The sequence below is a fragment of the Somniosus microcephalus genome, chromosome 2 (assembly GCF_052327205.1).
Source record: "Somniosus microcephalus isolate GS21.2 chromosome 2, FLI_Smic_1.0, whole genome shotgun sequence".
Classification (NCBI taxonomy): domain Eukaryota; kingdom Metazoa; phylum Chordata; class Chondrichthyes; order Squaliformes; family Somniosidae; genus Somniosus; species Somniosus microcephalus.
The window spans coordinates 284947156-284972429 of NC_140988.1; the positions used below are offsets into that span (position 1 = coordinate 284947156).

The 25274-nt window shown below is 44.0% G+C and overlaps 1 protein-coding gene across 8 annotated transcripts in view; it reads left to right on the top strand.

The window, feature by feature from the left end:
* Nucleotides 1–25274, top strand: part of atosb (atos homolog b) — a 155648-nt gene that overhangs the window by 63357 nt on the left and 67017 nt on the right. For 4 of the 8 annotated variants that reach the window (XM_085973000.1, XM_085972957.1, XM_085972991.1 and 1 more), the window contains exons 2-3: nucleotides 18634–18779; nucleotides 20282–20463. The gene's annotated coding sequence lies outside the window, so the exon portion shown is untranslated. Of the gene's footprint in view, nucleotides 1–2708; nucleotides 2836–18633; nucleotides 18780–20278; nucleotides 20464–24222; nucleotides 24571–25274 lie in introns of those variants that run through there. The other 4 variants (XM_085972983.1, XM_085973009.1, XM_085972965.1 and 1 more) reach the window with 4 other exon arrangements.

Genomic DNA, 25274 nt, shown 5'->3' on the forward strand with positions numbered 1-25274 from the left:
TTGAGGGAGACGAAGATGAGGTAAGGTGCCAAGAGGAAGCTAGCTCCCTGTGCATTGTTAGTTGTTGTCACTGCATGACAGTGAAAGCGAGTCTAAGGGGTGCATAGGCAGGATGCTGAAGTGATTCAGTGCAGAGACAGATATGGATAGGTAAGGGTGCAAGGGAAGTAAGAGTAAGGTGGTATGTGGAGGAGCAGGCTTACAATGCAGAGTGCTGGTGATGAGAAGAGAAGGGAAGCAGATTGAAGGCAAGTGTGATGGGATACTCACTCTTGATGTTCGCACAAGATCATAAAACCTTTTTTGGCACTGGATCCATGAGTGTGAACATATGGACCATGCGCTGACCTCCTCGGCAAAGCACAGCCAGACTGCCTTGGTCTGTTGAGGAGGCTTCCTCTGGCCATCAGGAGGGAAGAGAATCTCCCTACACCCTCTGATAGCGTCCACAAGAGCATGGAGGGACTCATCATTAAATCGAGGAGCTGACTCGCCTCTGGAAGAAGTCATTGTGGATAGATCAATCTCACTGAGTATCAGAATCCAGAAGAGAGAGGCTTAGGCTGAATGGCAGCTTTAAAAGCAGCTGCTATGATGATGTCATCAGAGGCGGCCAGCCGACCCGATCGCACTCATTTGACCGGCCATTGAAATTAACAAGCTCATTAAATCAAAATTGAACATCAGCACTGATCCCGCCAGAAGCGGCTCCGGAACCCGCCCACCACTCAACCCGCCTCGGAAATAAAATTGAGCTGGTCTCCCTACAGGTGGAAAATCTGACTCTCCCGGGCCACTTCTGAAGACCCTAAAGCTGGTTGAAGAGCTGCAGAGGGCCTGAATTATTTAGCCTATGCTTTGTGCACAGACCTTGGGAGGGGGGTAAAAAAAGTGGGAAGGGAATGTTCTTTTTATATTGGAAGGAGATCCTCCCAATACCAGAGATGTTTCATCTTCCTCTTCTCTACACCTTGAGTAATATGGTTTGTTTTCCAGTGTTGTCACTTAATTCACAAATATAGGTGTATCATGTTAATGAATTTTGGTTCTGCACCTCTAATTGAGTAACATTAAGTTTTTTCTTAATTTCAAGTGCTGCAAGCATCCATGTGTATGCTTGGTAAGTGCTCCATTCGTGCATGGTTGATGCTATCCCCTACTTGGTATGCATGAGTCTCCTCACCAGAACTCATTAGACATTTTTGTTCCTTAGCGTCCCATCTCACCACTGGGACAGAGCAACACGCCTGATGTACACTGCTCTTGTTCAGGCCCAGAAGCAGTGGGATTTTGTGCTCTAGACCATTAGAGGCCACCCCAATGTCCGAGTGCAGACTTGCCCCTTGGCAGGGCCTGGAAAGACCAGGAAATTTAAATACAGCTACAAGTTTCTCAAGCCTGCAGCTTTGCATCAGGCATCTGAGAAGCCTCCCGGCTGCTGGCCTTGATCATCTCTCTCTCTAAACATCCTGGGGGGGATTAAATTCTCCTTACCTTCCGTCTTTAGCCTGCCTTTGGCTCTCAGTAGGACACATTTCTCTGGGATACCCAGTCAGCATTCCTTCAGGAAAATGAGGCAGGAGGCCCCTTCCCACATCATTTGCATTGGTTCATTGGCCTGTCCTTACTGCAGGTTCAGGCTCAGTTTTGCCGCTCCTCCAGAAATACAAGGGCAACATAAGAGGAAAAACCAGTTTCCACTTTTTTTTTGACCTTTACCTCTTTTTTCCTGACTTTTGCCTCCAGAGGAATAGGCATTCCCCAGGTGCAAGGGACAAAAAAAATCTCATTACTACTTTTCCTCTTTCAGACCCTCCTAGCTTCAGGCCTCTCCTCACAGAATTAAATCTGCATGCTACAATTTTGTGGTACAGTACTTTGGTGCTCCAAAAAGCTGTACCATTGCCATACTGTGAATTTTGAGTGTTAACTCCAGTTTAAAATATTTGACCCTTTGTTTACCAGTCTACGTTTAAATGGCCATTGGCATTCTTTTCAAAATAGATGTTTTGCATTCTTTCTGCCCATCAAAGCCATTCTGGAAATGCTTGCACTAATCTCGGAGCAACATTAATGGCAATGTTTAATGTACTACCTTTATGCTTTGCTTTCAAAACAGGCTGTGTTGTCAAGAAAGTGAAATTTTTATCGTGAATCATGTTAAATTGCTAGCAAAACTGAGGTTTTTGATACAAATTTGTATGGAAGTGCATTTTTACACTTAGTTTAAAGAGTTCCACAACTGACTACGTTTTAATGTGGAGCTTGTTTCACCAGACAACATTGAAATCATTTTTATTTGAATGTTTCATGTTATGCTATAATTTCACATTGTCAATTTTGGTTAAAAATCTACAAGCATTTGGGGGGAAAAAAAGAGAAACGGCTGACTTAAAATACCATTTAATTCAAAAGGGCTTCCGTTACAGCTCAGTTCAGTTCTTTCAGTTGTTTCTAATCGGTTATGGATCCTACTGTGGATAATAAGTTTAAAATGGCATACTTAAGATGACATTTGAATGTAGTGTTTTTTCTTTTCAACCTGAATGATAGAGCTTTCTGTTCAGTTGGAGTGACCTACCATGACACTGCTTGGCAACAAGGAGGAGTTTTTCTGTGTAAATTGCCAATCGTAGCAGGCAGGATTCCCCCAATCAGCTGTGTGCTCTGCTGAAAAGCCAGAGCTGACGGATGAGCTCGTTCAGTCAGCTGGTAGGAAATGAAGTGAAAGCTGTAGCCGGCAAGAACAAGGCAGTGTGTGGGAACATTTTTCATTGTGGCTAGGAAAGGGTGAAAATCAAAAAGGGTCACGAATAACAGATAATGCTACTTCAGGTCTGTCTGAGTCTGCAACAAACTGCTGTGCATTTAAGTAACATTATCGAGCTTTATGCTGCCCTCCTGGTAGGCACTGTTCAGTTCTGTTAGCACTGGAGTAGAACGTTCTATAGAAAAGTTAACTGGGTGAGCACTGTTGGATTAAGGTATCTATATTATGTTCTCTGTGGGGCGAAGCACTGGGTAATTTGCCATGCACTTGCAGTTGATGGGAAGTATTTTAATAATGTTAGCCAAGTTAGTTACTGATGAATATTTACAATTTTATAATATGCTGCTTCCATACAATATGTTAATGTTTAAATATTGAATTGGCTATATCGAGTGTTTTTTTGGCTCCTCCATGATTGGGGGCTAGTTTAGTTCTTTTTGGGATCTGAAATAGTTGTCTGGATTACTAAATGTGGATTAATAATATTTAAGAGCCGGTAGGTGTTCATACATGCACAAGTCACTAAGGGCTGTCTTGGTTTGAACGCAAGTGAAATATTAAAGAGGGTGTTCATTCAGCAAAGTGCTACCTTCAGAACCAAGTATAGCAATAGGCCTTTCCAGCAGAGTCGTGAGATACTGGGTATATTAACCCATGCCACAAACTGTGTGTGTGTTGTTTTTCATGCTCTCCTTTTGATTGCTCATGGAGACCGACAGAAACAATGATACATTAGCTTTTCTTTCTTGAGGTTACAGGAAATGTATTGTAATTACACAATTGTTCATTAATGTTCAGAGGAAATTCTGTGAGGATATCTGTATGGAGTGGAAGTGTGCATGTTTTTGTGGCCTAGTGTAGGGCTACTGCAATTACTGTACTTAGGTTTACAATGCCTGTCTTTGTGAAAGGGATACTGTGAATACAAATTTCAGAACAGAAGATGCATACTTGTGTTTCCTTTTTAATCCTTTTCATGCTTTTTTTAAAAATTCATTACCTTTTCATCAAATATGTTGGATGCAAAGTAACACAATTAGTAAAGTAAATACAGTGTATTTCCTCAGACTGTTTTCCTGGATACAGAAGACTAGATACAGAAGACTTTGTGACTTCATTAAAAAAAAAAGTTGCCTGTGTGATCGAAAAAAATTTTTAATTTGTTCGTGGGATGTGGGCGTCACTGGCAAGGCCCACATTTATTGCCCATCCCTAGTTGCTCTTGAGAAGGTGGTGGTGAGCCGCTGCAGTCCGTGTGGTGAAGGTCTTCCCACAGTGCTATTGGGGAGGGAGTTCCAGGATTTTGACCCAGCGACGATGAAAGATCGGCGATATACTTCCAAGTCAGGATGGTGTGTGACTTGGAGAGGAACTTGGAGGTGGTAGTGTTCCCATGCGCCTGCTGCCCTTGTCCTTCTAGGTGGTAGAGGTCATGGGTTTGGGAGGTGCTGTCGAAGGAGCCTTGGCGAGCTGCTGCAGTGCATCTTGTAGATGGTAAACACTGCAGCCACGGTACATCGGTGGTAGAGGGAGCGAATGTTTAAGGTGGCGGATGGGGTGCCAAGCAAGCGGGCTGCTTTGTCTTGGATGGTGTCGAGCTTCTTGAGTGTTGTTGGAGCTGCACTCATCCAGGCAAGTGGAGAGTATTCCATCACACTCCTGGTGGAAAGGCTTTGGGGAGTTAGGAGGTGAGACATTCACCGTAGAATACCCAGCCTCTGACCTGCTCTTGTTGCCACAGTATTTATGTGGCTGGTCCAGTTAAGTTTCTGGTTAATGGTGACCCCCCAGGATGTTGATAGTGGGAGATTTGGCGATGGTAATGCCATTGAATGTCATGGGGAGGTGGTTAGACTCTCGCTTATTGGAGATAGTTATTGCCTGGCACTTAAGTGGCAGGTAACATTCGCGCCACAGATCAGCCCAAGCCTGAATGTCGTCCAGGTCTTGCTGCATGTAGGCGTGGACTGTTTCATTATCTGAGGAGTTGCACTGCAGCAATTCGCCAAGGCTTCTTCGACAGCACCTCCCAAACCCGCGACGTCTTCCACCTAGAAGGACAAGGGCAGCAGGCACATGGGAACACCACCACCTGCAAGTTCCCCTCCAAGTCACACACCATCCTGACTTGGAAATATATTGCCGTTCCTTCACCATTGTTGGGTCAAAATCCTGGAACTCCTTCCCTAACAGCACTGTGGGAGTACCACCTCACAAACTGCAGTGGTTTAAAAAATGCAGGTCACCACCATCTTCTCTAGGGCAATTAGAGATGGGCAATAAATGCCCTTGCCAGCGACGCCCACACTGAATAAAAAAAATCCACTTGCCAGTAGAATACATTAGATAGTGATCAGCAGTGGGAACTCTGGCCATTTTTTCTTCTGTCACCTTCCCTGTCCCCCCTCAAGCTTGGAATGCTGAGCCAGTTGCAGTGCCATACCTGCCTTCCCAGCTGAAATCAGCTAAGTTAGCACAGACAAAGGATTTAACTTGGGTCCTTCCTGGTGGATATCATTCATACCCACACATATAGTGCATTTATCCACTTAGCCATTGGTTCATGAAAACCTTTTTATTTGCTCAAAACCCCAGTCCTCTTACTTCCCTCCCCAGTCCTGATTTCATATTGAGGAATAATGATGATCGAGACTTGAGATTTTCTTTTGTTGTAGACCTTTTGGGGTATAATTAAGTGCTTTTGGAGGGTGATCTTATAAGGAGACGTAATCAAAAATTATTAGAATGGTTAGCTGACAACCAGAATATTTTTCTCAAGTGGTCCTTGTATGGGTTTGCAGCAGTTTTGTCTGTTTTAATCCAGACTGCTGGATGGAATATTACAACAACTTGCATTTTTTATAGTGCCTTCAATGTAGAAAAACATTTCAAGGTATTTGAGATATGGAGGAAAAAGTGGATGCTGAGCCAAAGGAGGAGTTATTCGGAGGGGTGATCAAAAGATTGGTCAGAAGTGGGTTTAAGAAGGGCCTTGAAGGAGGCAAGGTGGAAGGTCTTAAGAGGGAATTCCAGAGTGTGAAGCCTAGGAAGCATGGTCATCAATGGTGGAAGAAGCTGACTTAACAGACACTCTGCTGGAAGTGCACCTTCTTATGGCCGTTCTTGGAGTGCCATCGAGCTGCTTGTGTCCCATCTGATACTAGGATTCAGGAGAATGCAGGGTAATGCGTGCTGCAAGTTGAGAAGAATGGCGGTGGGGGTAGATATCGATCATTGTTTGGAGAAGGAGTGTTGTAGTGCAGGTTATTAAAATGATCTTTAGTTTTATCATCCTTATGAATATTGAATGTTATTTTTACAGTTTTAAAACAAAGTTATCTTCTACAAGATCGCCAGATAATTTGATGTGAATTTGATTGCTGCGGTGCAGGCCACTGAGAAAATTTGATTAAATTGTTATAGTCTATGCAGTCCAAAAAATAATATTCTTCACGTGATTAGAATATTATTTTTGTAACTGGTCAAGAGTAACTACAGTAGTATACTTGCCCTTTTTTTTTACCCTCTTCAAAAACAGTTAATCCCATTTGTGGTTGCCACTCAATCTTAAAATACTTACAACTATAGAAGGTCTCTTTTCCCCCCCCCCCCCCCAACTTTTTTCACCTTTTTTTCCCCCTCACTCAGCACCAGCATGTGTGCAGGATAATATTCCAGCATAACTTCTTTCATACACTTTCTAAGAACACAAAAGACCCATTTCAGCAGTGCCTTAATTGTCAGATTTTTTGTGTCAGCTGCTGGTATGTTTCCAGAGCACGCAACAGCCAGACCTCAATGAATGGACTACAAAATGTCAGGAGGCACATGCTCTTTGAAGAGTTGCTTCTAGTTAGTGAAACTTAACCAATATTAAATTATAAAAGCTGAAGAGATTCCATCCCATACAAATTTTACATTGTTAAATCATTAATTTCACTAGGAGTGTGCACTTTTTTATATCTGCCTTTCATTTTTAGGTTCTCCTGGAACAGTAAGCAAATAGATTCTAATCTGTGTTTCAGACTGGATTCTATTGTATTTCAGACTGGAATTAACTATTGTGCTTTCTCAGCATGAGAGCTGTTCACTGACAGGTTATAAAAGGGCTTTAATGTCCAGCAGTGACTACTTTAAAAATTATGTGACCGATTTCAGTAACTGAAAACTCTCCTCTAGGCATAATATTTTTTTTAAATTTCCAGTTGAGTGTATAGAAATCGGGTGCAAGTAAGTATGTATACAAACTGTGATGCCAAATTGCAAAAATATGCATTCTGCTTAAATTTAAGCTACAATTCAAGCACTTAAGACACTATGGGGGAGAAATTCGGTTGGTAGCACCAGCGATTAGTGCCTAAAGAGGCCGAGAAGTGGGGCGTTAGCCAATTTTCGGCCGGGCGCAGTGAACCCAGCGCCTCTTGCCATATTGAGTGGGTTTTAGTGCCGGTGCTAAATCTTAGCGCCCGCGCGGGCGTAGGAGGTCCTACAAGCTGAATTTAGGGAGTTAGGAGCTAAATTGAAAAGTAGGACCTCAAAGGTAGTAATCTCTGGATTGCTACCAGTGCCACGAGCTAATAAGTTTAGAGAGAGTAAGATAGATAAGCTAAATACGTGGCTTGAGCAGTGGTGCAAGGGAGAGGGATTTAAATTCTTGAGGCATTGGAACCAGTTCTTGGGGAGGAGTGACCTGTACCAAGGGGACGGTCTACACCTGAACTGTGAGGGAGCCGATGTCCTCGGGGTAATATTTCCTGGGCGGTTCGGGAGGATTTAAACTAATTTGGCAGGGGGATGGGAACCTAGGTAGTGGAAAAGAGGGAAGTCATATGAAGTCAGAAATAGATGGTAGAAAGGTGAGAAGCAATAAGCAAAGGAGAGAAACACAAAGGGCCAAACTAATTCATAATGAGAGTGTGAAAAAAGCAAGCCTGAAGGCTTTGTATCTTAATGCTAGAAGCATTAGGAACAAGGTGGATGAATTAGTTGTGGAAATAGAGGTAAACAAGTATGATTTGATTGGGATTACAGAAACGTGGCTGCAGGGTGGGCAAGGCTGGGAACTTAACATCCAGGGATATACAATATTTAGGAAGGATCGGCAAAAAGGTAGGGGAGGTGGGGTAGCATTGCTGGTAAAGGAGGGGATTAATGCAATGGAAAGGAAGGATATTAACTCGGATGAAACGGAATCTGTATGGGTAGAAATGAGAAATAGCAAGGGGAGGAAAACGTTAGTGGGTGTGATATATAGGCCTCCAAATAGTAATATGGAGGTGAGGGAAGGCATAAAAAGGGAAATTAGAGAAGCGTGCGATAAGAGCACAGCTGTCATCATGGGTGACTTTAATTTACATATTGATTGGACTACCCAAATTAGTAAAAATTCTGAGGAGGAGGAATTCCTGGAATGTTTTCGGGACGGTTATCTGGACCAATATGTCGAGGAGCCGACTCGAGATCAGGCCATTTTAGACTGGGTATTGTGCAATGAGAAGGGACTTATCAGCAATCTTCTTGTACGAGGCCCCTTGGGTCAGAGCGATCATAATATGATCGAGCTCTCAGTCGAGATGGAGAGTGAGGAAATTGAATCAGAGACTAAGGTCCAGAACTTAAATAAAGGGAATTACGAGGGTCTGAGACGGGAATTGGGTAAGATTGATTGGGTGGTGTTTCTGGGGGGATTGACAGTGGATAGACAATGGCAAGCATTCAAAGATAGAATGGAAGAATTCCAGAACATGTTTATACCGGTTTGGCATAAAAATAAACCTAAAAAGGTGACTCAACCGTGGATAACGAGGGAAATTAGGGACAGCATAAAATCAAAAAAAAGGGCATATCAACTGGCAAAAAAAAGCACCAGACCGGAAGATTGGGGGCAGTACAGGATACAGCAAAAGAGGACAAAGGGATTAATCAGGAAGGGGAAAATAGAATACGAAAGTAAACTTGCAGCAAACATAAAGACAGACTGCAAAAGCTTTTATCGGTATATCAGGAGGAAAAGACTGGTAAAATCCCAAGTCGGTCCCTTGCAGTCCGATTCGGGAGAATATATAATGGAGAATAAGGAAATGGCAGACCAATTAAACTCATACTTTGGTTCTGTATTCACAAAGGAGGACACAAATAACCTCCCAGGAATATCGGCAAACATAGGGACTAATGAGAGGGAGGAGCTGACAGAAATTAGTATCTCTAGGGATATGGTGTTGGGTAAGTTGAGGGGACTGAAGGCCGACAAATCCCCGGGGCCTGATAAACTACATCCTAGGGTACTTAAGGAGGTGGCCCTGGAGATAGCAGATGCTCTAAGGATCATCTTCCTGAACTCCATTGACTCGGGAACAGTACCCGTGGATTGGAGGGTAGCTAATGTTACCCCAATATTTAAAAAGGGGGGTAGAGAGAAAGCAGGGAATTATAGACCAGTAAGCCTTACATCGGTTGTGGGCAGAATGCTAGAGTCCATTATTAAGGATAAAATAGCGGAGCACTTGACAAATGGGGAAAGGATCGGACAGAGTCAACATGGATTTACAAAGGGTAAATCGTGTTTGACTAATCTGCTGGAATTTTTTGAGGAAGTAACTGGTAAAATAGATGGGGGAGAGCCAGTGGATGTGGTGTACCTTGACTTCCAGAAAGCCTTCGATAAGGTTCCACACAAAAGATTATCATGCAAAATTAAGGCTCATGGGATTGGGGGCAAAGTATTAACGTGGATAGAGAACTGGCTGGCGGATAGAAAACAGAGAGTTGGAATAAACGGCTCGTTTTCGGAGTGGCAGGCAGTGACCAGCGGGGTGCCGCAAGGATCTGTCCTGGGACCCCAGCTGTTCACAATATATATAAATGATCTGGATTAGGGAATTGGATGCAATATTTCCAAATTCGCTGACGACACTAAACTAGGAGGAGGGGTGGGCTCTGATGAGGATGTCAGGAGGCTACAGTGCGATTTGGACAGGTTGGGGGAATGGGCGGATACGTGGCAGATGCACTATAATGTGGATAAATGCGAGGTTATCCACTTTGGGGGTAAAAACAGGAGGGTAGATTATTATCTAAATGGCAATAGATTGGGAGATGGGGAAGTGCAGAGGGACCTGGGTGTTCTTGTGCACCAGTCACTGAAGGAGAGCATGCAGGTGCAACAGGCGATTAAGAAGGCAAATGGTATGTTGGCCTTCATATCAAGGGGGTTCGAGTATAGGAATAGGGATACCTTACTACAGCTGTACAAGGTGCTGGTGAGACCGCATCTGGAGTATTGTGTACAGTTTTGGTCGCCCCATCTGCGGAAGGATGTTCTTGCCATGGAAAGAGTGCAACGGCGATTCACCAGGCTGATACCTGGAATGGCGGGAATGACCTACGAAGAGAGATTAAATAGTTTGGGCTTGTACTCACTGGAGTTTAGAAGATTGAGAGGGGATCTCATCGAAACATATAAAATTATGGCAGGCCTGGACAGGCTGAATTCAGAGAGAATGTTTCCAATGGCCGGGGAGCACAGAACCAGGGGCCACAGTCTAAAAATAGCGGGCAAATCATTTAAAACAGAGATGAGGAAGAATTTCTTCACTCAAAGAGTGGTGAGCCTGTGGAATTCCCTGCCACAGAGGGCTGTGAAGGCTAATTCAATAAATATTTTCAAGAGAGAATTGGATATATTTCTGAAGGCTAAGGGGATTAAGGGTTACGGAGAAAAGGCGGGGACGGGGTACTGAACTGGTAAGATCAGCTATGATCTCAGACGAAGATCAGCCATGATCTCATTGAATGGCGGAGCAGGCTCGAAGGGCAGAATGGCCTACTCCTGTTCCTATCTCTATGTTTCTCTATGACATCATTTCAGTGTGCAATGCCTTTTTGGCGCCCTGGACCGGAAATTCAGTGGTGCGCCCCTTCGTTCCGCCTGGCGCTAATAAGGACAGCTTACTGGAACGTTCCCCAGTCGCTCTCGGGCTTAGGGGGGCGCTCTTTAAAGGGGACTGCACTGGTATAAAAGCAGCAGCCATTTTTGGAGCACAACTTCTTTGAGATTTTCAGAGTTGCACTCTTGAGAGCCATATCACTAGTGACCCAGCGCTGCCAGAGGACCTTCAGCCTTCAGACCATCACCCTGCTGCTGGTGAGTGTTTACACCCTGTATAATTTCTTGTTACCTATTATTATGGGGGCTGCTTTGGAGAGGAACGTCCTGCTGCTCGACCATCTGGAAAGGGCACAGAGACGGAGGGAGAGAGGGCCAGGAATGGCCAGACGGAGGAGGGCCAACAGACGTCGCCACACCAGACCTTACGCTGCCAGGGTATTCAGGCAGCAGTTCTCTTAGCTCAACATGTCGGAGGAGCAGTGTCTTAGGAGGCTGCGATTCAGAAAGGAGATGGTGACTGAGCTGTGCCACCTGCTTCAGGCAGATCTTCTGCAGATAAGGTGCAGGACCTCTCTGTCGGTGGCTGTCAAGATTACAGTAGCACTGAATTTCTATGCGACCAGCTCCTTTCAGGCAGCAACTGGGGACATTGCCAACATCTCCGAGTTTGCGGTGCATAGCTGCATCCAGCAAGTAACAGATGCCCTGTTTAAAAGGCGGCGGCAGTACATCTCCTTCACTGTGACACCGGAGAAGCAGCGGGAGCGCGCAGAGGGCTTCGCGGCAATAGCGGACTTTCCCATGGTGCAGGGCGCCATTGACTGCACGCACGTGGCTTTGCGGGCGCCTGTTTTGAATCCTGAGGACTTCTGCAACCGCAAGGGGTTCCACTCCTTGAATGTGCAGCTGGTCTGTGACCACCGGCAGCTGATCCTCGTGGTCAATGCTCAGTTCCCAGGCAGCAGCCACGACGCATTCACCCTGCGCCAGACTTCAGTAGCAGACCTTTGAGGCCCCGGCTCACCCAGAAGGCTGGCTTCTCGGTGACAAGGGCTATTCTCTGTGCCCATGGCTGATGACCCCGCTCCGTTCGTCCAGCACCCCTGCAGAAGAGCACTACAACGTCAGCCATCAGGCGATGAGGAACATTGTGGAGCACACAATCGGCGTGCTGAAGCAGCGGTTCCGCTGTTTGGACCATTCGGGAGGCGCCTTGCAGTACTCACCAGAGCGAGTCTCCCACTTCGTCATTGTCTGCTGCATGCTCCATAACCTCGCCACCCTGCGCACCCAGCCAATGCCAGCAGACATTGAAGGAACAGCAGAGGAGCAGGAGGAGGAGGAGGACCAAGATGGGAGGGTCCCAGAAACTGGAAGGGCCGTCCGTCAGAGGCTGATAAGGAGTCGGTTCTAGGCCCCTCTCACGGAATGCTTGGTGCCAATTGAAGACCAGGAATGGAACCATTCGGATAACCCAAAGCCTATGAAGGCCAGTATGAATGTAAATAGCAGACATGGCCAATGTCAATAAAATAATTTGTTTATTTTGAAAAATGTGCTTCCTTCCAACATGACAAAGCAATGGCAACAGAAAGCTTAACTAACAAACAAGTGCCTCGCACACCCGGGAGACTATCCAAAACATTACTAACATTCAGACCAGCATCCATGGCCTTGATTTCTAGAAATAAGACGTCTCGGCAGCACCTCCTACTCTTCCCCCTTTGATGGTGATCTACTTCTCTTGCGAGAACGGCCCCTTCCCTCCCTGCAGCTCCTCCGTAATGGGACCCCAGTGGCTGTATGAAGGCTGGGGGATGCCTGCTGACTGTCCGAAAGTGCAGATGCCCCTGAGGGACGGCCTGGATGGACTCTGGGCTTGGAGGGCCCGGATGCTGACTGCTCCAACTGGGCATGGGTGGAAGCAGTCTGTCCTGCAGGTGATGGCAGCTGCAGTGGAGACGTGCCAGCGGTGCTATCAGGAATGCTTACATCCTGAGAGTGGACAGCAGCTCCGTGGTCGGCCGACACACTGGCACTCTGACGGGGCAGCACCGCAGCATGCGAACCAATCGGCTGGTCCACAGATTGCTGGCCTGCTGTGGTGCTGCAAGGGCCCCGGGTAATCCTGCCTGATCCATCGAGGGTGGCAGCAGTCAGTGCTTGCGTGGCCTCGATCTGCCTCTGCATGAGGCCAGCGAGTGACTGCGTGGCAGCACTCAGCACTTGCGTGGCAGGTGCCAGTGCTTCGGTCAAGCCCTGGACAGTCCTTTCCAGTGATGTACCGAAGCCCTGGGCAGTCTTTTCCAGGGCTGCCCCGAAGCCTTGTACACTCCTTGCCAGTGTCTCGATGGATTCAGGCATCCTTGCCACTGCAGCCATCAGCTCAGTGTGCCTGAGCCGAGCCTGGGTGCTCATTTCTGCGAGGGAACGCACCTCTTCTGCACTCTGTGCAGCAGTCATCGTGGCCTGACTCGCCCTCCGGGGAGACAGCTCCCGAGCTTCCCTACCCCCCTTGTGTTGTTGGAGCTGGTTCCTGCAACTGGTTCCTCATCAGAGCCATCCCCCCCGCACCCTTCCAGGGAAGCACTATCCCCAGTCTGCAGATGGGCTGGCTCGCCTGAGGGTGATACGGATGGTCCGGCTTCCTCCTGCTCGTTGCCTCCGGAGTCAGTGTCCCTGGCAGCTTGATGTCCCGGCTCCCGAGCTGGTGATGCAGCATCTGAAAGCAGGGAGGTTGTAGAGTGGCTTTAGCGAAAGGACAGGGTGGCAGCAAGGGATGCAAGAGTCCTGCAATGCTCTGACATGGGTCCAGAGTGAAAAAGCATGCTGGTGGGAACAAGTGGAAGGAGACAGTTCAATGGGGTCGGCAGCTCTAGTGGTGACAGGACCACTCATCCGGCCTCCAACAATCTGGTGGACTCTTTCCTCCAGGTCCGTCAGTGTCTGCAGCTGAGGACGGCCTCCTCCGGTACGAATCTGTTCCCTCCAGTTCCTGGCCAGCTTGGCCTGCAGGAGAAAGGACGGGAAGTGATGAAACATGCTGCCCTGAGTTGTCATCTCATGCCCCCCATGGTGGATCAGCCCTTACAGTATGCCCTGAGTTGTCATCTCATGCCCCCCATGGTGGAACAGCCCTTACAGTATGCCCTGAGTTGAATGTGCGTGTGCGTTCCCAGAAAGGGCCATGGGTGCTGGCTGACAGATGGCCATTGGGGCATCGCGCACCCTCTGGCCATAAAGTCAGGTGCAGATGGAGGGATGAAGAAGATTGCCAAAAGGCCACTCACCCTAACGACCCGAGTGAGATTGTTGAACTTCTTCCTGCATTGCACAGGAGTCCTGGGCGCCACGCTGCTGGAGTTGACTCTTTGAGAAACTTTCCTCCAAGCTGTACGGTACTCGTTCTGATGAGGTCTCCTGCCATTGTCAGGGTACAGCACTGCTCGCTGGCGCTCCACTGCGCCAACCAAAGCATCCAATGCCCCATCGGTAAAGCGGTCCGCTCTCTGCCTCACCCTCTCCATCTGGTCAAAGTTTGTAACGCCACAGAATGCACCGCGCCGATTTTTGAGGCCTGCAGGGCGATGAGTGTGGCTGCTGATCCTAAATGACCCGCCCCTTTAAGAGCTGACCGGCGCCAGCATGTCTTGTGGTCATCGATTATTGACAGCACCTGCGCTGCGCCCGGCCGCCCAGATATTGAGTAGCGCCTTAGGAGTCCCGTGCAGCGCCTGATTTTACGCCGCAATCACCCAATATCGCTCGAGGTGGCGATAAGTTGCGCCTGGCGATACAATTTGCGCACCGCCAATTCTAGTGCCCCAAGCGGGGCTATACCCAATTTCTCCCCCTATAACTGGCAACTTTGAAATTGATGTTGATGCAAATGGATAATTGTTATTACTTTCTGGCCAATATAAATGACTGCCTGTTTTAAATGTGGCTGTTTTAAGTGCTGAGGACTGTACTAAGCAAGATATGTAATACTTGTCTCTTGAGCTGTTTTGGACCTCATAGTGCTGATGAATAATGTGATCTGTGGTAATAAGTGTTAGCTTATTGAGTATTAATTTTATGTGTTAATGTGGAGCATAAATATTATAACTCATTTTATGTTGGTGAAATAAAATTGGTTCCTTCAAGATTAGGCGTCTTGTAACCCCGAACCCAAGAGACAGTCAACATCGTTTAGCAATAACATTTTCCATTTTATCCACTTCATAGAATCATAGAATCTTACAGCACAGAATGATGCCATTTGCCCCATTGAGCCTGTGCCTGCTCTTTGAAAGAGCTGTTCAATTAGTCCCACTCCCCTGCTCATTCCCCACAGCCCTACAAATTTTTATTTTTCAAAAATAATATATATATATACAATTTCCCTTGATTGTTTCAAAAGCATTTGAAAAAAGGTACAACATTGTATAATCAATGGGAAGTAAAAAGCCATTGAAAATGAGAGACACCGTACAATAATGGATTCGAATGATCTCCTTTCACATATGGTACTTGTGCTCCCAGACTACTGGATTGCAAGTCTCCCCTTTCTACTGATTGAATTTTTTGCAGTATATCCACAGTGCAAAACTGTCGACAAATTGGCAATAAATTTGAGCTACAATTATTTTTGATGCAGGTAATAGATCTGTCCCTCTGTTAAAAGTAGTGTGTACTCTTCTGGTGTTTGTGTTTAGGTAAATTAGAATAGGAGCAGCTTTACTTTGTATACGACCTGTAGCTGATCTGGGATAGATAAAATTGGATGTGTTTGATCTTTCACTACTGATGTTCCTCACACTTGAACATTAAATTCCCTAAAAAAAACAGGGCCAACACTTTCATTTTCACAAATCAGCTTCGCTTCCTAGATTTAAAGAGGATTTTTTTTTTACACCCATTGGAGGAGAAAATGTTTTATAACTTGTTTCTCCTATTCTTTGCCTTGTTAAATAAATTTGTCTTTGTATAAATATAATGGGTAAATTACCCAAAAAGTATTGATGTTGACTGGTGAAATGGGTTATATAGCTTTATTTTTTTTTAAAATCTGTTAATTGGTTATCTTTGTTCTTGGCATTAAGTAATTTCAGTGGCTACATGCCTTTTTGTGACTCCCTTGTGCCTTAGGTTGTCTTTTAGGGTGAGTTTCTCTGATCTCAGTCAAGTTACCTGAGCTGGAAAGAATATTAGATTGTAAACTATTTACCTTGGTAATTATGTTCTCTTCCTGTACTAATCCGGCCTCGGGCAACTGTCTGTGTGGAGTTTGCACATTCTCCCTGTGTCTGCATGGGTTTCCTCCGGGTGCTCTGGTTTCCTCCCACAGTCCAAAGATGTGCGGGTTAGGTTGATTTGGCTATGATAAATTGACCCTTAGTGTTAGGGGATTAAATACGTGGGGTTACGGGGATAGGGTGGGATATGTGTCTGTGCAGGCTCGATGGGCCGAAATGGCCTCTATCTGCACTGTGGGGATTCTGGATTCTGGATAAATAGTACAGTCTGTTTTTGTTTGCTGCTGGTATCGGTGGATTAGGGTAACTGATAAATATATTTTTTTAAACTACGGTCTCCAAGCATAACTCGGTCCCATTCTCAATAAACAAGGACTCCAGCCATTGTTAACTCCCTGTTTGGAGGTGGCAGAGCATGTTGATGCAATTCCTCAGCTAATGAAGCAGTCCCTACCTGCATACAGTGAGTCCTAGACAACACCCAGGCTTTGGCTGATAATCCTAGCAGAATGACGTTCCCCGTTGTGACCAAAAATGGCAGGGAGGAAAATTTGTACTCGTGTCAGGAAATGTTATTTACAGTTTCGATAACTTTTTGAGGGGTAGGGACAAAGGAAGCACTATGAAAGTACTTTTTTTCCCCTAACCCTCCAGTTTTCCATTTTTATTACGATCACGTTAATAGCTTTATAACATAACATACTGGAGAGAATAGGCTGTTCCTATGGAAATGCTGTGTTAACTTTAGATAGGAAGATGCACATTTCTTGTTTTTATTAAACTGTATGCATATTTGTGGGTTCTGAACCAATCACCCGAAAAATGCTAGCATGCAGATTTGTTGAACATCAAAAGTCTTTTTGATTATTGACCATTTGAACTGTAAAGTAACATACCATCTCAATGAAAGCAGAAGAGAAAGTTGGTACATTGGAGAAAAGCTTTCTGAATAAAATCTTAATCACTTCGATTCAGTGGGTCATGGCCATTGTTCATTTTACAGGTTGGAAAATGTTATTTTATCTACTTTTATAAATGGCCTTAAGTGGGGATATCCTTAGCAAATCAACATACTTTTTTTCCCCCAAGAGTGGTGCTGATTCCTTTTGAGTGACATATAGAGACTACTCCAGAACACTTTTTCCTGCAGAGTAACTAGAGTATTACGTAATCAAAGGAATTGAAACAAATATAGCCTAAAAATCTCTGATTCACCAGCTAATTTGGGAAGGATTGTGTGTTTGTGACCTGGATGTAAATTGGAAATGGTTGTCAATAGCCTTTTAAAGAAATGAGTAGTACTCTGGCAATTTTTTTCATAAACGTGATAAGCCAGTTCTCAACTTCTGTCAAACCAAATACACTGTACTCTGTTTCTAGAAGTAGACATTTTTATAGTATGAGGACCGGTTGGAAAAAATTGGTATGAAATATTACAGTATTGCTGCTGAAATTATCACTTGCATATAACAATTTTGAGAAGTGCTTCAAGGCATTCAATCATTTGTTTTTGCTTTTTTTAAATACTTTTAATCTAGAATATCTTCTAGGTCTTACAAACTTTTAAATAATGCTGAAAATTAAAACTTAATTGAGATTTAGGTTATGATTACTCATCATGCAATTCAAAAAAATAAACAACTTGGATTTATGTGGCACCTTATTACTCAGAACATCCAAAAGCATTTCCCAACTGGTGATTTTATTTTGGAATGCAGTCATTATTGTTATGTAGGTAAACACAGCAGCCACTTTGTGTACAGCAAGATTGCACAAGCAGCAAACGAGGTGAATGTCGTTAATCTGTTTGTTGTGGTGCTGATTGAGGGAGCAATGTTGGCAGGACATCAGGAGACCTCATTACTCTTTTTTGAACCGTGTCCTGGGATCTATTACATCCACCTGAACAGACAGGCAGTGCTTTAGTTTAAAGACGGCATCTCCAACAATGTAGCACTCCTTCCGTCCTGCACTGAAGTGTCAATTTAGATGAATTTCTCAAACCCTGGAATGGGGCTTGAACCCACAGCTTTTTCATTCCAGGACTGGAATGCGATCAACTGAGTCAAGCTGATACTTTGGAGACAAAATTGGCCATTTTCTTTTTAAATTAAGGCAGTCAGAACTCGTACCCTCCTGGGATCAACATTTAAAATGTGATGTGAGCAGTGAAGATTGCACTCTGATGGCATTTCCTGGGCAGTGCGTGGTACAGTAGCAGGCATAATACGTTACGAATTCCACATCACTCCTTCTGACTTGTGGGTGAGGGGTAACAGAATGAGCTAAATTAGGGGTGCAGTAAACTGAAGTAGTGTAGTATATTTGAGCTTCAAGACACGGCGCCACAAAAAGGAAACGTTTTGTGCTTCCAATCCTCCGCATGTTTTGAGTTCCTAATGTGAACATGGGAGCTGTTAAGCAACTGCTAAAATCTCTCATTTGAACTATCTAAAGAAGCCATGATGTTTGAGATGTACCATATAACAAACACAGAAGCAACATTAGGTTACTTTTTGTATGATGTACGAAGAATCCTAGTTGTTTCCCTATTTTCTCTTCCTCCTCATAGGGTGGATGGGTTATGATGTTAATATACATTACTCTTTGTAACAATGCTGCTAAATTATGCTCGTTTTGATCCTACATAGACTGGGTGTAGTTTCTAAAAAGTAATTTTATTCGAGATTGTTGGCATCAGTGATAGTTAACGAAAAAATGGCTTTCTTTGTCAACAGGTTCTGATGGTACAATGAAAACCATTTTCCTTGAAAATCTCTGTTTTGAGAACTTTGTTGCATGAGGTTGAGATTGCACAGATTATTGCAAGTTGCCCAATTTTATGATCGCATGAAAATGATGAACAAATGATGCCCATGCACAGGTTAGTTCTGCAGCTGTTTCTGTGAACTTCTTAAGTGGTATTTGTGATAGACTGACTGAAATACTGCAGTCCATTTTTTTTGCTTGGTTATTGGCTGTTATGAATGCAGCATGCTGTCTATTGGTAACCATTTCAATTTTATTCTTCAGTGACCAGTATAGTTTTACTATCTTGTATAAGAATTTTTTCTCCTGCACACTCATGCTCTTTCTCTCTCCTTTCTCTCCTTTTCTCTTTTTTTTCTTTTTCTTTCTCTCTATATAACACTCTAACTCTTTCTCTCAGACTCTTGCTCTCGCTTCATTATTGAGCACTGCTGTTGTGCTATTTAGTCAAATCCTTGTAATATTAGCTGGATTATTTAAAAATTTGTATTGGGTAATAAACATAATTGTATCCTATAGAGATGATATTTGTAATTGTGACATTTAGTATTGAAGTGAGTTTGCAAAATCTGCCTGACACAGACTGGTGGCACAGCTGAAATTCTAATCCTTGGAGTGATGGAACTTGGAACTAGGGGTACGGTAGTGTAGTAGTTATGTTACTGGGCAAGTAATCCAGAGGCCCGGACTAAAAATGCAGAGAACGTGAATTCAATTTCTACCACAACAACAATAACTTGTATTTATATAGTGCCTTTAATGTAGTAAAACATCCCAAGGCACATCACAGGAGTATTATGAGACAAAAAATTTGACACCAAGCCACATAAGGAGAAATTAGGACAGATGACCAAAAACTTGGTCAAAGAGGTAGATTTTAAGGAGCATGGGTTGTGGGGCTAAAGGAGATTAGAGATAGGGAGGGGCAAAGCCATGGAGGGATTTGAAAACAAGGATGAGAATTTTAAAATTGAGGCGTTGCTTAACCAGGAGCCAATGTAGGTCAGCGAGCACAGGGGTGGTGGGTGAACGGGACTTGGTGCAAGTTAGGACACGGGCAGCCGAGTTTTGGATGACCTCGAGTTTATAGGTAGAACGTGGGAGGTCAGCCAGGAGTGTGTTGGAATAGTCAATTCTAGAGGTAACAAAGGCATGGATGAGGGTCTCAGCAGCACCTGAGCTGAGTCGGGTCAGAGATGGGTGATGTTACGGAGGTGGAAATAGGCCGTCTTAGTTATGCTGCGGATATGTGGTAGGAAGCTCATTTCATGGTCAAATATGACACTGAGAATTTATTTCCAGATTTTTTGAACTGAATTTAATCCAAAAAAAAAGTAAGTGACCATGAAACTGTTAGTTTGTCACAAAAACCCAATATGTTAACCAATGCCCTTTAGGGAAGGAAACCTGCTGTCCTCACCCACTCTGGCCTAATTAACTGCCCTCTGAAGTGGTCTAGAAAACCATTCAGTTGTATCAAACTGTTACTAGCGGTCCAAGAAAAAGGCACCTTTATAGGGCAACCACGGATAAGCAGTAAAAAGCCAGCCTTGTCAGCGATGCCCACATCCTGTGAATGAATTTTTTTTTAAATTTTTTTTTTTTTTTTTTAAGTAGAGTCGCTCAGGGCATTCCCAAATTGCACTTTGGTCTTCACAACGTATTTCGAAAAGCTTCTCTCGAGGAAGGAGAAAACTCACGTAATTTTCATTGTGATGGCACCACATGCAAGTGGCATGGCAATATTTTGATTTGATTCGATTCATCTCGTTGCAACATATGTGCACAAACAAATCGTGGTAGGTCAGCACCTGTCTAAAGATGTTGCCAAAATTACCTTTAACATGTTATCTTCTTGCACGGTGTTTGGAGAGGGGCAGGACGAAGAGGGCGAAAGAATGGAATTTAATATCTATCAAAATCAAAGCTGTCTTTGAATTGCCTGTGCTGGCAAAATATTGAACCAATTACTTGGTGCATAACAAATGCTTCATGTGTCGCTCCTTTACTCTCGGCATGAAGTACCGATATATTGGGCACTCAAAACCTCTGAAAGTACTTCAATAAATGCTTTCTAGAAAATAGAATAGTGTACAGTAAATTATGATTGCAGAGGAATTCAAAAGTAAAATTGATGTCTAAAGGAAATGCTGAATAGCAGCTCAAGTAATGTGACAGTTGAATGGTTAAAATTGACCTTTTTGAGGGATCAGTCAGCTGCAGAGGAACTGTTTGTAGGCAAATTTAGAAGAAAATGTCTAACTACATTGATGTAGAAAAATGTCTTTTAAAACTTTTTTTTACTCTATTACACAGTAAAGCCCTTACTCCATATATGTTTTTTTTAAATACTATATTGCACAGTAAAGCCCTTACTCCATATATGCAATTGCCACTTTATGTGGCAGAGTTGTAAGTTTTGTTTTAAGGGTTTTTTATTGGTTCCAGTTTCTCACTTTCTCTTCCTGGGGCATGTGCTGGTGACTTTGTGAAACTCTGGAGGTGAGGGGAAGAGATCAAGAGTGGTTAATTGGAAAAATGAGGACGAAAAGAAATCTCTCTTAATAAATTGTAGAATGTGTCTTGGTTGCCTGTTTTCCATTTCCCATTCCCATTCTGCTTTGTCCTGTGAAACTGTATTAATCTAGAATCTACAGTGATGTTTATGACCAATTGGCTTTTTTTAATTAGAAATTCTGTTTTCCCTTCTGAAGGAACGTAACTTTTGAACAAAAAAAAAATCAGTTGAGCTGAGGACTATACATCTTTCTTCAAACTAACCAGTTGAGCTTTTTCCTTCCTGGGTCAATCTTGGACTTTATCGCTTCAAAAAAACAAAACCCTTGACCCCTCCATCCTTGCAAACTACTGCCCCATCTCCAACCTCTCTTTCCTCTCCAAAGACCTTGAACGTGCTGTCATCTCCCAAATCATGCCCATCATTCCCTGAACTCCTTGTTTGAATCCCTCCAATCAGGTTTCCACCCCTGCCACAGTACCAAAACTGCTCTTATCAAAGTCACAAGTGACTGTGACTGGTAAACTGCACCTTCTCGTCCTTCTTAACCTGTCTACAGCCTTTGACACAGTTGACCACCCCATCCTCTCCACCATCGTCCAGCTGAGTGGGACTGCACTCACTTGGTTCCATTCTTATCTATCCAGTCGTACCCAGAGAATCACCTGCAATGGCTTCTCTTCCCCCTCCCGCACCATTACCTCTGGTGTCCCCCAAGGATCAATCCTTGGCCCCCTCGTATTTCTCATCTACATGCTGCCCCTCGGCGACATCATCCAAAAACACAGCGTCAGTTTCCACATCTACACTGACGTCACCCAGCTCTACCTCACCACCACCACTCTTGACCCCTCCACTGTCTCTAAATTGTCAGACTGCTTGTCCGACATCCAGTACTGGATGAGCAGAAATTTCTTTCAATTAAATATTGGAATGATTGTAGCCATTGTCCCCACCACAAACTCCGTTCCCTAGCCACCAACTCCATCTCTCTCCCTGGCAACTGTCTGAGGCTCAACCAGACTGTTCACAACCTTGGTGTAATATCTGACCCTGAGATGAGCTTCCAACCACATATCCACGCCATCACGAAGACCGCCTATTTCCACCTCCGTAACATCGCCTGACTCCGCCCCACCTCACCTCGTCTGCTGAAACCCTCATCCATGCCCTTGTTACCTCTAGACTTGACTATTCCAACACACTTCTGGCTGGCCTCCCATTTTCTACCCTCCATAAGCTTGAGCTCATCCAAAAATCTGCTGCCCATGTCCTAACTCGCACCAAATCCTGTTCACCCATCACCCCTGTGCTCACTGACCTGCATTGGCTCCCGGTTAAGCAACGCCTCGATTTTAAAATTCTCATCCTTGTTTTCAAATTCCCCCCATGGCCTCACCCTTATCTATCTCTCTAATCTCCTCCAGCCCTACAACCCTCTCGAGACCTCTGTGCTTCTCCAATTCTGGCCTCTTGAGCATCCCCGATTTTAATCACTTCATCATTGGCGGCCGTGCCATCAGCTGCCAAGGTCATAAGCTCGGGAATTCCCTCCCTGAACCCCTCCGCCTCTCTACCTCTTTCCTCCTTAAGATGCTCCTTAAAACCTACCTCTTTGACCAAGATCTGCCGTAATATCTCCTTATCTGATTCAGTTTCAAATTTTGTTTAATGCTCCTGTGAAGCACCTTAGGACATTTTACTACGTTAAAGGTGCTATCTAAATAAAAGTTATTATCTGTAAGACAACCATATAGATCAGTCTTCTGCCTTCACTAAATGCCGTTTATAACTTGACAAGTTGCCGGAGTAGCTTTGTCAGAATGAATTCATAATAGAATGAGTAATTTCAAGTGAACTAACATATATGGAGGAAAAATGTCAGATTAACTACCTTCTGTATGGCCTTCCTCATTGGTGGGATATTGGGTAATGCACCTCATGGTCATGGCTATTTCCTGGAACTCTTTTTTTGATCACCTTCAGGGGTTGGAGAGGAATTTCCTGAATTTTTTTTCTCTTTTTGGCCTCTCCCACAAGGTTACATGGCTGCTGGTGGATGGGAAGTATTTGGGTCATGTTGCCTAGTTGCAATACTGCTGAATGGGACAGACTCAGTGGACCAGTTGGTCTTTTTCTGTCTTTGAGGCCTTTGAGGTCTTGGATTTTACACATTTTGAAAAGTGACTGTTGTTTAAGTACACAGAGTGCCTCTGGTGAAAAAAATGAGGCTTGGTCTGAGGTAATAGCTCAATCTCATCAAAAATTTCTGAGTGTGAGGTGTAGAGGTTCAGAGTGGCTTCTTCCACTGTAAACCTCTATATTTCACACTGGCTTTGTTAGGCTTAGTATTTTTCCAAAGTTATTTCTACTGCGTTTTTAAATTTGTTGAAAAATGTCTTGAGGGAGCAACGTAAAGTTTAAATTTTTGCTTCTAAAGACTAGTTTGAAAGGGATTGCAAACCTCGAACATTTCTTGCACTGTTTTATTTGTGAGTTAAACAAACAGAAGTGCAATAAGATGTAAATGGTGCATTTTATAATTTTTAAAAAAATTATGTGTACCAATTGGATTTGCACTGTCAATCCTTACTGATCTTGGTTCAGTCCTATAGTTGGAATGACCAAATAGGATTTGACGCTCCAAGTAGCTTGGCTGACAACTATTGCACCTTGCTATATCAGGTAGGCTTCCTTAAGAACAGAAAACGCTGGAAAAACTCAGCAGGCCAGGGCAGCATCTGTGGAGAGAGAGAAACGGAGTTAACGTTTCCTTAAGACTCAGCAAATATCTGACTAGCAGGTAGGTGCTCCAATCTGTTCCGTTAACATCATTTGGGCATCTATTGCAGATGGATATGTTCATGTTCGACAATATCGATGCTTTCTGAAAAGCTAATTTGGATTGTATATTGTACTCTTAGTCAAGCACAGTGTTTTGATTAAAATGTAGTTAGATGACATTAAAACAGTTTTCACTGTTGCCTGCAGAGTCACTGGAAAAACAGCAGTTTCATTCAAAGGATAGCACAGGAGTCTATTGACTGATCATTTCTGACTTCTGATGTCACAGTGAGACTACAACCTGCTGAGGGACTGACTGCGTTAGCAAATAATGGATGAGCAGGCTGTGCTTTTGTCCTTCAATCAAGCTGCCTAGGCTCAGTTACAGTATGACTATACACCTTTAAAAGAGAGATGGGTATTCTGTACCTCTAAAACAGAGCGTATTTGCACCAGCTGACCCCATTATATCCTTGGCCTAGCACCCTAACGTTGTAAAATGTTTCCTGTTCCTGTCGCACAACATAAAGCTCAGCAACCATAATAACAGTGGTAACGGAAAATATGAGCTCTGGTAATATTGCAGCAAGAGAGCTTTGAAAAGGTAAACAATACAGATTTTTTTTTAGTGTGTTCGACTCTAATATGCTCTCAGGGTTCAGGTTACAGGTTAAAATGTAGTTTTGCTCTTATGATTCAATATCATTCAAACCCCTCTTTCGTTATTGTATGGTAGTGCATGTCACTGCCATATATTCTTGGTTAAATTGCACACCAAGTTATATGTTCTGTTTCTAACCAGTTTTTTAAAGAAAGCTTTTACCATTGTGGCGCTAAATCATACAGTTCAGGAAAGTCCCGGGTTTGGATACTGATCTGAAATTAGGAGATCTCACCTGGAGTGACCTGGAGAGCAGTACAATTTGCCTCAGTGTTTCCAAAGTAGGGAATGGGGAAATTTGAACTCAGTAAATCTTATAACTGTGGGCTCGCACTAGGAAAAGAAAATTACCTTAAAAGGGAAGGGAACCTACCTTTCTTAGCCAGTCTGGCTTGCATGTGACTCGATTTCACACTAAGCAGATGCCTTTTAATGCCCTTGGGGCAACTAGGGATGGGCAATGTGCTGCCTTGCGAGCATTACTCGCATTCCAAGCAAAAACATTCTAAAAAATAAATTAGCCAGGGTTCCTGGATAGCTCCTGATTTATGTCCTTTTGACCTAGAAAATGCTTGTGTGGATGTTGCGTGACTACAATATTTAGCTTTGCTGTGATTTCCCCTCCACCCCTCCCTAGCAGTCAAATA